Raw genomic sequence first — 12,374 nt, 5'->3', positions numbered from 1 at the left:
GGGGAGGCACATGGGACTTACCCTCCCATGGTGTGACACCCCACAACAAGTCCCTCAAGCCAAGTGCATGCACATGCGCCATGTCGATTTGGAGTGTGGCTCTAAGCTTGTGCACTGCTCCTTGTCTCTCGATTGGCCCAACCGGGTGTAAGCAGAGGCAAATTTGCATGAGCTACCCCTAGACATCCTAACAACCAAGTATCAGATGCATATCTAAAAACCTTTTTATTTTTTCCAATAATACTCTAATCTGAGACCTCGAGAGTTCAAGTTCAATTGGTATTATTTCCCATAGAGAAAACATATAGAGTTCACATAGAGAAAACATGACTATTTTTTTCCTTTTTTCTAATAAACTCAATTTCTTTAACAAAGTTGATTATTCATAACATATGAAAATAATAATGACACGAGTATTCAATGAACACAAGTATTTAATGACAAGAAATAAAACAAGTACTCTGCAGGAAAGTCAGAGAAGCTAATCACGCCATGCCTATGCTAGTGTGCCTGAAACATACCATTGTAATTATACAAGGGGGTGAGTCTACATCTGAGTAAGAAATATGTATAAGCAATAAATGACTTTAACTTACAACTGTAGTGGGCTCTAAACCCCTAATCTGACACCACACAAGGTTTGTATGTTTTAAATTCTTCACTTAACTCTCTCAATTAAACATTCACTCACAACAGACTATAACACTATATTGGCTATACGAGTCATAGTCATCTATGAGCGTAACAACCTTCATAGAATACCGTAATTCTATATTGTTGTCCAGATTATGAACCATACACTCTGAGTGATCCTCGGATCACTAGGCACTACAGTGAAACAATAAGAATGACTTCATCGGTAGCAAATAGGGAGGTCAGGCTCAAACTCGGCATAGTTCATGCTACATCCTAACCATAATGACTTTCAACCATCCATGGTTGTCTAGAGTTCCAGATACTGTATGAATATAACCCTAAGTCATATTTCAAGTTCATTACATTGAACCTTACTCTCAAGCTCGTGTTTCACTCATTTTCTCACAAGTGCTATCATGAAATAATCATGATGGTTCTCATTCTCAATTTTATAATGACATTAGGGTTCACACTATGTATCATACTAAGCATGCAACGAGGTAGTCTCTATATCGCTAAATCATCGGTGTCCCACTCTTCATAGTGGTTGCACTTTGGTTATGAACATGTAGTCTTTTTTTAGAGGTTGCCACTTTCAGGATTTAAGGGGTTAAGCATGCTAATCTAAATATAAAATTCAAATGACACACTCAGGTTCAAAGGACTCAAGGCTAATCACAATCTCATCACAATGCATGTTATTCAAAAATTATAACATAGATATGTTATCATAAAATAATTTTTTTCTAATATGCATGACATATCATGACTGACATGTGTATATAGTCATCCCATTACAATAAGCTCTGTCAATGCATTTATAGCGAAGCTTTCATGCATTGACAGTATGTCTTCAACACAGAACGCGGTGAAGCGGTACAACTGAAGTTCATGATGCAAAACACATGTTGATTAAATGCTACAATTTGTGCAAATTGGAAGACAAGTTTTGCTTGTCTCATGATTTCCACTGAAACAAACAATCCCATTATAACGAAGAATTCCAAACTACGTGAACTCATAAATAAATAAATAAATAAATATATATATATATATATATATATATATATATATATATATATATTGCTTAAGAAGATTTGAATGTGCTGTGCAGATATCTTACACAGCTTGAATAAAAAGGTTAACACAATAAAAAAAAGAGTAATTTGCATAAATCCACAAAGCTTGGTAGCTATTAAGAGGAAGCTGCCCAACATTATAATAAACAGATAACCATGCCTCTATGTTGAAAAATAAATAACGAGACATTAGAAAGTGAGATACAAAATCTGCGGGACCAAAGATAAGAGCTGAGATGCTGGTACCAGGCATGCAGAGCCTGCTTGAGGCCATAAAAGGCCTGATCCAATTTGCATACATATTGAGGGTAAGAAGGGTCTTTAAAACCTGGAGGCTAGGCCATGTAAACATCTTCATAAAGTAAATTGTTTAAGAAGACATTATTAAAATCCAATTGGTGAATCAGCCAGTTTGACGAAACCGCAAGAACAACGCAGATAGCAGTAGGTTTCATAACGGGACTAAAGGTTTCAAAAAAATCAATTCCTTGTTCTTGATGAAACCCCTTAACAATGAGAGGAGCCTTGTAGCGAGCCACCGAGCCATCCGCGTGTTGTTTAATCCGAAAAACCCATTTGGAGCCAATAACATTATAGCATGGTTGAAAAGAAATAAGATGCCAAGTATGATTAAGTTGGAGCACGTTAAATTCATCCTGCATAGTCGTGCGCCACTCTGGGTCAAGGTTGGCCTGTTTAAACAAAGTGAGTTTGGGTGTGAGTAAAACAGAGCTAAAACAGGCAATGGAGAGTGGGTAGCAGGTAGTGGAGAACGCACAGGGTTTAAAAGATTTGGTTATAGAGCGGGTGATAATGGGGTGTGTATGGGAAGCTGGTCGACTAATGATAGAATCAATAAGAGAAGAAGAGGGATCAATAGAAGAGGAGGGTGATCATTGCTGAGGAGAGTCAAGTGGGTCATCAGCAGGAAGTTGGATCATAAGGGAGGATGGGACAGTTGGATCAGGAGGGACTGTAGGAACGAAAAGAAGTAGGTGAGGAGGATCAGGAGGGGGTAAGATGACGGGCTGAGACAGACCCCATTCGAAAAGGTTAGGCGAGAGAGGATGAGCAAAGTGAGAGATGGACCCAAAAACAAACTCATCAAAGAATAATGAACATAATGATAAACTCAATAATCGCTCTCTTGCCCACCGAGAAGATCAAGTATTCTATTTATAAACATAACAATGTTACAATGATTTGAACACACAATTTTGAGATATCGATATACATGGTTTTTATATGATAACAATAACTAAAGATAACAATTATCAGCAATTATCATTTGATAATGTCTGATCTCACGATACTCCTGTTTGGATTTGATGTCTTTGATCTGCTTTTGATTTTATCCAAAACACATGAGCTGTTATGGAAGGAGTCCAGGTTGACGCATTTGGTTTATGGGAAATCCTTCTCTATGAGGTTTAACCATGTTATCATTATCCTTATAAATGTTTGCTACCCTCACAACTTAGGAACACCCTAGTGAAGAATGCAAATTTTTTTCTTCATCTATTTTGCACATTTGACCCTAAGGATGTGATCTATATGTTAGATTTTATTGGGGTTAAAAAATCAACATCCTACAATGTACTGAATTCTCAAACCTTAACAATGAAAAAAATGTTACTCAAAGGTCTATTCATACTATTTTGTCTATGTTGAACACATCCATTGGCTCAGATTTGGTCAAAACAATTTTCCCGTTTGAGTTTCAACCAAGGGGTCCTTATTCACGAGGGCATTACCATACATTTTCACTTAAACCACAATATCTTATAAACAGAAAAGAAAAAATTAAAAGATATAGCATACCAAAACTTGAAAGGAGGGGAGGGGTTAATAACTCTGACAACCAATTAGATCATATTTAACGTAATATTTTTTTAATTTCTTATAAATCAGCTTCAGAGGTTGTAGGACATGTGTCGAGAGAGAGAGAGAGAGAGAGAGAGAGAGAGAGAGAGAGAGAGGTATACTAAGTGCAGTTTAGGTTATGCAAGTGACTTTTGGATATGGGCGTGAACATATAGCATTTCAGTGTGTAAGCAACACTTCTGATGTAATAACAGCAGGAACAAAACAGATTTTGTTTCATTGAAGTACGTTTCACATTTTTTTATCATTTTTTTGCTTTTTAGTGGCGATTTTGACCGCTGCTAAATACCTTGAGCGTGGTTCTAAACCGTCACTAAAAGAGATTTTAAAAAAATGACAAGCAGATAGGGTATTTGGGTGCTAGGCCTGAAATAGAAGCAAACAGGATATTTAATAAACAGCGGAGTTATTAATATAACCCGTATTCCCTCGCAAAAAGGGTAAAATGATTGATCTCTCTAGTAAAATAAGCTTAGGTTTAGGATGTTAATTGAATTAAGAAATCCCAACCAAATCCAACTATATATTTATCTAAGCCTACTTGGAAAAGGCTTACTAAATCATAATATTTGGTTGATTGGATATCAGAACTATCCCAATCCACCAACATCCCTAAACCAACCAACCATAATTAATCCGTTTGGTAAGATTTGTGCCGTAATTAATATAAGATCCAATAGCAAATTGTTAGATCTATTATAGGGCTGTCATATTTGAACAATACATCCAAATTTCAGTTTATTTTTCATTCCACACAATATACAAAACCAAATCCTAAATTCATGTTTCGTTTAGTTGGACCCAAAGCTAATGTGAGTCAAGTCACAGCCAAAGTAGAGAGTTGAATTCCAATTTTAACAAAAGGGAGGGTCTGTGTTGAAGCTGAGTGGGACAGGGTCAGATCCGTATGGGTTGCAATAGCCCTGCTTGGTTCAACTCATGCAGGGGCGCAAATTGGTCAGACCCTAACCGGACCTGTGTGGGTATGACTCCGAGGTTCTATTGCCAGGTCCGGTTCTGGGCCTGACTGGACTACCATCGGCAAAGCCATACCAGGGTCTTAAAAGGATAACATAAACCAGACCCTTAACAATTTTTTTATGTTTTTTACATGGATCTTAATTGGAGCTCAGGTTGGACCCGGTATGTGTGGTACAAAATTTCATAGACCCACACACGGCTTCATATGCTGACCGGACCCTATGGGGCTGACCAAAATATTTAATCCGACATCTCTTTTTATTATCAAGACTGGACTCAACCAGATCTGGTACGGATCAGGATCAGCTCATATGCACCCTATTGACACCCTAACTGGAGTTCTAGCTTCGGCCAAAGACATGTCAAACTGGGTTGATTGCAGGTAAGTTTGGACTTTGGACTCAGACTGGACCTAGGTGGATACAGAGTCGAATAATGATGGATCTAGTTGAACCCAGTTGGGCATTTGAATATAGGGACCGAGACGGTGTAAGTGAATTTGGTCAAATACTAGATAGAACCCCATGCTAGGGGTGTCAACGGGTCGGTTTGGTTCGGACCCAGGTGGAACCAGATTTGGACCAGATTTTTGGGTACGGTATCAGGTCCAGACCCGGGTCTAATCGGATCTACTATAAGAAAAACCATACCAGACCCGATAAGAACTACATGACCGGTAAAGCCATATTTTTTAATCATTTTTACATTGAAAAATTGTGGGTCTTAATCGGAACTCCTGTCTGGTATAAAATTTCACAAACTATACATGGGTCCATCGGACCTTCGGGTCTGGACCCAGGTCTTAATCGAGTCTTCTTATTTATCAACATACCAGTACCCTATAGGGTCGTGTTCGGGTTGGGTCTGGGTAAACCAGGCTCGTTGACACCCCTACGGCCCCATGCATCCAAATCAGATATTAAGGCCGCATATCAACACGGAACAGATCCAAACTAGTAAATTGGGTTGGGGTAAAACAAACCTAAACTACACTTAGCAAACTAGCTAAGGTATTCCTATTTAAATGTACAACCTCACGTTAGAAAGTGTTACTAGCCGCATCTAGGAGTCTTGTCAATGTGGAGTCAATGACTCAATGGTCAGACCTTCCATGGACCCGAATAGGCCCTGACCAGGTGGGTCCGACTTCAGGGTGCTAGTACCAGATCCAGATGTGGGTTCGACCAGGTCTGACTTAGGCACAACCAGACCCATATCTGACTTCAGGTACTACAAAAGGAAGGTGCCAGTACCAGATTGCTAGTTACACATTTTGAACTGGTGTGTTTTTTTGTATCCTTATCTTTGTGACATAGACGGTGGCGATGCCGCAGCACTGTGGATGGGTGATTTGGCATATCACGTGATTCGTTCTAGTACTCTGTATGCTCCATTAAGATCATGGGTTTTTCTTGTCCATCTTTACGTTTCATGCTTCAAGTATATGCGTACCACAGAATCAAGACCAGAATTTATCGATAAGGAAAAAAGAAAGAGAACCAACGGGGGCTCCGTTTGTCTGGTAGAAGCAACTAGTGCTCGTCACCTTGTGTTGGGACGTTGCAAGTTAGAATCCCAATGGTATCGTTGTACAACTGGTAGGGTCTGCTTAACCCCAGCTTACCTTTCAAAAAAAAAGAGAAGAAAAGAAAAAGATTTATAAGTTGCTTCTTGTTTTAATAACAAGTGTTTTGTTTGAGAAAAAAATATTCGGTAGATTCAATGCAGATTGGAAGAATTACAGCATGGAGTGACGAGATATCAGTACTGTGGGTCTGGTAGAAAAGTAAAACATGAATCAGTCCATTTAAAATTACAACGAAAAAGAAGTTCTCAAAGAGCTGCCTTGAGGATAGATACATGATCTTGATTCCCTTCCATGTGCAGTCGACGGTTCCGTTGAAGCCATATAAGACGCCATATGAAGAGCACAAATCCTGAACCTTATACCTCCTCAAGATCTGATAAGAAGGAACTGCTAAATCGCCTACGACAACCAATTCAGATTGCTTTAAAATAGAACCGAGAGTTGTTTGCCCTTAGGAAAGGGCGCCTTGGATTCATATGTATAAATGGCAAAAGTTGGAAAGGTCGTGGACTATTACCTTCTGCCTGCTTCATTCTTGGTACGCACAGTATTACGTTTGTGTGCTTTGAAAATTGAAACCCCATCCCATAATGCCCCATCCAGAAGAGGAAAATGCTCTAAATCCTGTGCTGGTCGATGTTGACTAATCATTTCATAGAGCAGAGTCAACTGGTAAAAGAGGTGAACCTTTGGGAAAGAAGCCAACAGGAGAAGAATATTTTTTTGCTTGATCAATCTGGAAACATGTCCACCGTTTAGCTGTTTGCTGGGGAGAAGAAAATTAGAGAAGGATAACAAGAAGTACTTACGTTTGCCTCATTGCTGTCAATGGACATTGCATATGAGAAGCTGGATTGAAGTACTATTCTTTGGGCCCATGAAATGCTGCCGTGTGTTTGGCTGTGCACGCATAGGAGACGAGTTATCAGTAGATCCAGGTCGGTTGATGGAGACCTTTTGGTAGAGAAACTTGTCTGAGGAAGGTGAATTTGTGACGACTATAGCAAACTTGAACTCTGGATGAGTAGGAAGACCCAATGATATCTCTATCACCTGACACATTGGATGAATACCTTTGGAACTTCATCCTCTTGATAGTATGGTAGTAGCATACCATAAAAAAAATTTATTTATTAATAATAAAAGACAATGTGGTTGTCTCGGGCTGATCTTTTAGAATGGGAGCATGTACAATGCAGAATTCTACTGAGTGAAAAATGCATCGAGTGTAAGAATGCACGGTATGTGTTCACTTGATCGGTGATGTGTGGTGGTAACATGACATGCGATAGGCATCAATATCGTTATTAGTGCATCGTTGTATGACGGCATAGACGTGGAGCGTTGTTCGGTTAAGCAGTGTCAGCAAATAAGAGGATGTTGCTTTTAGAGATTTGGATAAAGACTTAAGACTTGCAAGATTGTTCTTACGCATAGTGTTTGGATGCACGGGGTGCGTGTAGGTTAAGGTTAATTCCTCCATGAATCACATTAGGTGATTCCAACCGAGTATGGTGACTCGAGGCTAGATGAATGAATGCCTAGGCGTCGACAAATGAGTCTAGGTGGTGTTCTTCACTATAGTATTCAATCATCAACTGATCTTCAGACTGTAAGCTGCAAGGTCTTGTTGCTTCAGTGGTGAGGTTTTTTCATGTTGTGCACATGAAACTGCAATACGCTTAATGACACGCAAGACTAAGGCAAAGTTTGTGCCTCTTTCGAAAGTAATAGCTGATATGAAACAGCTATGCACTAAGCGGCATGGACTATATAGAATGCGCAATTGTAAATGTGCTTGATCAGCTTCCGCTAGGTAGCTGTACACGAGGTGGTGCGTAGGGCCAATAAAAATGATTCAGCACATGAAAAGGTGTTAGTACACGGCCTTTGGCTGTTAGGCCGGCCAACTTTGTGCATTGGTGGTTTGTAAAACATTCTATACTCGTGACAAAGTGATAGAAAGGTTTGCTAATAAGGAAGGATCGTCGCGCCGCACTGGCTTATTGAAAAAAGTAAGTTTATGCCAATGATAATAGCATCTAAATATGCAAATATCGTAGCAGGGGGATTAATCAAAATGTGTGCCAGAATATACATCCGAACTTCTTGAATGAAAGTTATAGATGAGTCTTAGTTCTTGCCTAACCATACATTTGTTGAAAAGTTGAATGAAACCACGACTCAGCTCGATCCATCATGTTCGTGGTTGGGCATTGGATGTAAAGATGAGCTCGACCTTGTACAAACCAGCTTAAGATGCAACATGTTCGGGGTACTATGGTCTGTACCACAATATCGCCCAACAAGATTGGGGCTCATGTACCTTACAAATCATTAACCAGGCTTTTAAAAAGGAAGCTAGGTCAAGTCAAACCCGAGCCACCAAAGTGCACAAATGGGCCGAGGAGAATGGCTTGTCCCGAGGCAGTGGTCGGCTCGTCAAACATTGACAAGGACCTACAGTGCTAGAATGGGAACAAAAATCTGGGACACAGGAGCAGAATGGGATGAGGAGGGAGGGGGCGAGATATTAATGCAAGGGTTTGTGAGTCATTAATGGTAATCTCTCCTGATGCAAGGATGCTGCCCCCATGACATCACATAGCCTATACTTTTTTGGTGGTGCCGCTATCACCAAATCTTTGCAGGAGAAAAACCGTAAAAGAGTCGCCACCCTATGTTATGTTACTTCCAACTAGGGATGGCAGTGGACAGGGGAAAGCGGGGCCCCGCCCCCCGTTTGGACCAGGGATGAAGGGTATGAAACGGGGATGGAGGTGGGGACGAAGGTTAAAATCCATCCCCGTCCGGGGGTGGAGGCGGGGATGGACGTGCACTTTTCCCTGCCCCACCCCGTCCCCGCCACGATCCCCGCCTCATCCCGACCCGACTACTTTTCCCCGCAATATCCCTGCCCCACCCTGCCCCACCCTGCCCCGTTTGAACCGGGGAGGGAGGACATCAAACGGGGATGAAGGTGGGGGTGGAGGATAAAATCCATCCCCGCCGGGGATGGAGGCGGGGTGGAGGATAAAATCTTGAGGCGGGGCGGGGGTGGAGACCTTGTCCCCCGCCCCACTGCCATCCCTACTTCCAACCACGAACCATACTCTTAACACTCAAATAAAAAACAGTAAGTAGGGACATAGTTCGTGTGTGGGATGATCATATAGGTGCGTGTATGTGAGTCATGCCTCCAACCATGAGAGAGATTGAGAGAGAGATTATATTAAAGAGGAACGACAATAAAGATAATACAGTCTGAAACCTGGTGATGGAGAGATGGAGGAGTGCGTTCCAAGACACAATGATTACATCATTTTTGGGAAGCAGGAGTGAGGCATGGAATTGGAAAACGAAGAACGTGCCCTTGACCAAGTTACACCTTTTCTTCCCCCCTCTCTCTCTCTCTCTTCTCTGGGGGTTTTGGTCGGTCGGTTGGCTGTGACTGTTATGCCAGAGTAATTGTTTATTTGCATACAAACCTCAAACACAAGATAAAGTAAAAAAAAAGTCACTCAAAAATTAAAAAGGCAGCGAAAGAATGCCGTAGGAAGAAGGAAAATGAGTAAACAGCCAGGAAAAAGCGTAGGTGATAAAAAGTAGAAACAACAAAGACTTGCAGAAAGCGTTGTAAGCCAAAGAAGTCTTTGGCTCTACGAGAGACCATTACCATCCAACCAGTTCTCTATATGATCGCTTGCACAACCCCATCTGTCCTCCTCCACACACACACATGCATGCATATATACTCTTAATAGTTAAGCATTAGAGATACTCACCTTATTTTTAGGCTTTTAGCTCAGGAGAAGAAGAAATTCAAATTCCGTTCCCTTGGCCTTTATTGCAAGAGAGAGAGAGAGAGAGATGTGTGGCAAGATAGAGAATCCCGGCGAGGGCTCACAGAATACTCCGGTGTACTCCGAGTTCAACGACGTGATCAATCTGAATCCGGCGGTAATGTATGGTGGGGGAGGGTTGCTGTCGCTCCCTGAGCCGTCTACTTTCTTCCCCTGGACGATCCCGGCTAACCCCCTCCATTTCTCTCCGGCTCCGGCCAGGGACCATGATACTTTCTTGGGAGCGCTTCCTTCTTCTTCCTCTCCTCCTTCTCCTTCCTCGCTGTTCGGGGGATACCATCGTCTCAGCCTGCAGTTCGGCTTTGAGAGGCCGGATTTCTTCTCCGGCATCGGCATCTACGGCGGATCCGACCATCTGGATTGTGGCGTCCTTGGCTCGTCTCCCTCGTTTGGCCTTCACGCCGATATGTCGAAGCTCACCGCGCAAGCGATCATGGATGCTAAGGCCCTCGCTGCGTCCAAGAACCACAGCGAAGCCGAACGCAGGAGGCGTGGACGCATCAATGGGCACCTCGACAAGCTCCGGACCCTCCTCCCCAATACCACAAAGGTAAGATCTCCCATATAAAGATAATAACAAGAAAGATTAGATATCTTTCCTACTATCATTACCTAATTTCTCTAAGATTTTTGTTCGAGATATGAATTCGTTGAAATGATGCACATGCGTATCGACTATCGATCACCCTTTGTGGATTTCACAATAGCTGGCTAGGGTTTTGACAACAAAGGTGGTTTGTTGATCGGAATAGTACTATTATGCGGTTTTTCACATTCTTTCTTTGTTATTGTGTCATTTTGGTTATGAGAGTTCCGAGAAAAGGACGGAAACTTTTTTGAGTTGCTTGGAGCTCTGTGATGCTTTTGTGTAGCACCATCCGGTTGATAAGAAAAAGAGAAACCAAACCAGCTGAAAAAATAAAGAAGCTTTGGAGAAGAAAAAGAATGTTGGGGTGGAGAGGAAAAACAGGCAGTGTCAGTGAGTTCTTTATATACAATTGTTGTCTCTCACAGCCTTAAGCATGCATGCAGGCCTAAAATTCCCATCTAATACCGAGTAAAACTGACAGTCTACGACAAAAGCATTCGTTCTCACTTGTCTTTTCAGGCATTTTGTCTTCTACTCTTGTTTCATCTGCAATGATCATCCCAAACACCCCTTCTCTCTCTCTCTCTCTCTCTCTCTCTCTCTCTCTCTCTCTCTCTCTCTCTCTCTCGATGAAAAGTTTTGATTTGTAATTTCTTGGTTGGGATTTCAGACGGACAAAGCATCGTTGCTATCGGAGGTGATACAGCACGTCAAGGAGTTGAAGCGTCAGACGTCCGAGATTGCCGAGACGAGCCCCGTCCCTACCGAGACCGATGAGTTGACTGTTGATCCCGACGAGTCGGGTGCAGATGGCAAGTTGGTCATCAAAGCATCGATCTGTTGCGAGGATCGATCCGATCTCCTATCGGACCTCATCAAGACGCTCAAATCCCTTCGACTTCGCACTCTCAAAGCCGAGATCACGACGTTGGGGGGCCGCGTAAGGAACGTCTTGGTGGTCACCGGCGAGGAAGGCGACCCCAACGACGAGGACTCGTCGGCTAACGGCAGCCCTTCCTTAGGGTGCATTCAGGAGGCGCTCAAAGCGGTAATGGAACGTCAGGTTTCTGATGACTCTTCTTCTGCAAGCGTTAAGAGGCAACGTACCAACCTCGCAATGCTGGATCAGAGGTCCCTTCTAAATTAACCCCCCCACAAAAAAAAAAGAATTATATGACAGAAGGGAAGAGCAAAGTGTTTTTTGTTTCTTATCACCTTCGCAGGTTTGGATTTGATTGTTGGTAGGTTTGTTTTAATTTCTTTTCCTTTTCCTTTTTGTGTGATTTTCATGTTAAATGAATCGATACGATACAAATATTTGTTGGGGTTTGTATTTAGGTTTACGGGGTCTATTATGTGTTGTTCTTAGTAGAGTGGTGTGGACTACAGGGTTTGTAGTAGTAACTATATTTGGAGTTTGCAGATGTTATTTTTTATGAATGAAATGATATCATAGTATATATATATATATATATATATATATATATATATATATATATATATATATATATATATATATATATATATATATATATATATATATATATATATAAATGTTTGATAGCTCTGCTAATGCTGTTAGATTTAGTAAATACTTGAATTTAATTATAATTTGAATCATGGGTTCATTTTGATGTGTTGACAGAGTTGAGGGTAGGGCTCATAGGTGGTGTGGTATGTATATTTGGCACAGAGGTTGCATGCTAATATATATATCCAGAGGATTCTCACCAGGGGATGCATCAGGCTGCCCA

General features: G+C 41.5%; 1 pseudogene; it reads left to right on the top strand.

The window, feature by feature from the left end:
* The first annotated feature begins 10,038 nt into the window (after positions 1–10,038).
* Positions 10,039–11,767, top strand: LOC149845995 (transcription factor bHLH30 pseudogene; annotated as a pseudogene).
* The last annotated feature ends 607 nt before the right edge of the window (positions 11,768–12,374 follow it).

The sequence above is a fragment of the Nuphar pumila genome, chromosome 2 (genome assembly GCF_984573655.1).
Source record: "Nuphar pumila chromosome 2, dmNupPumi1.hap1.1, whole genome shotgun sequence".
Classification (NCBI taxonomy): domain Eukaryota; kingdom Viridiplantae; phylum Streptophyta; class Magnoliopsida; order Nymphaeales; family Nymphaeaceae; genus Nuphar; species Nuphar pumila.
The sequence above is the reverse complement of the archived record's forward strand: the minus strand, read 5'-3'. Positions and strand labels throughout refer to the sequence as shown.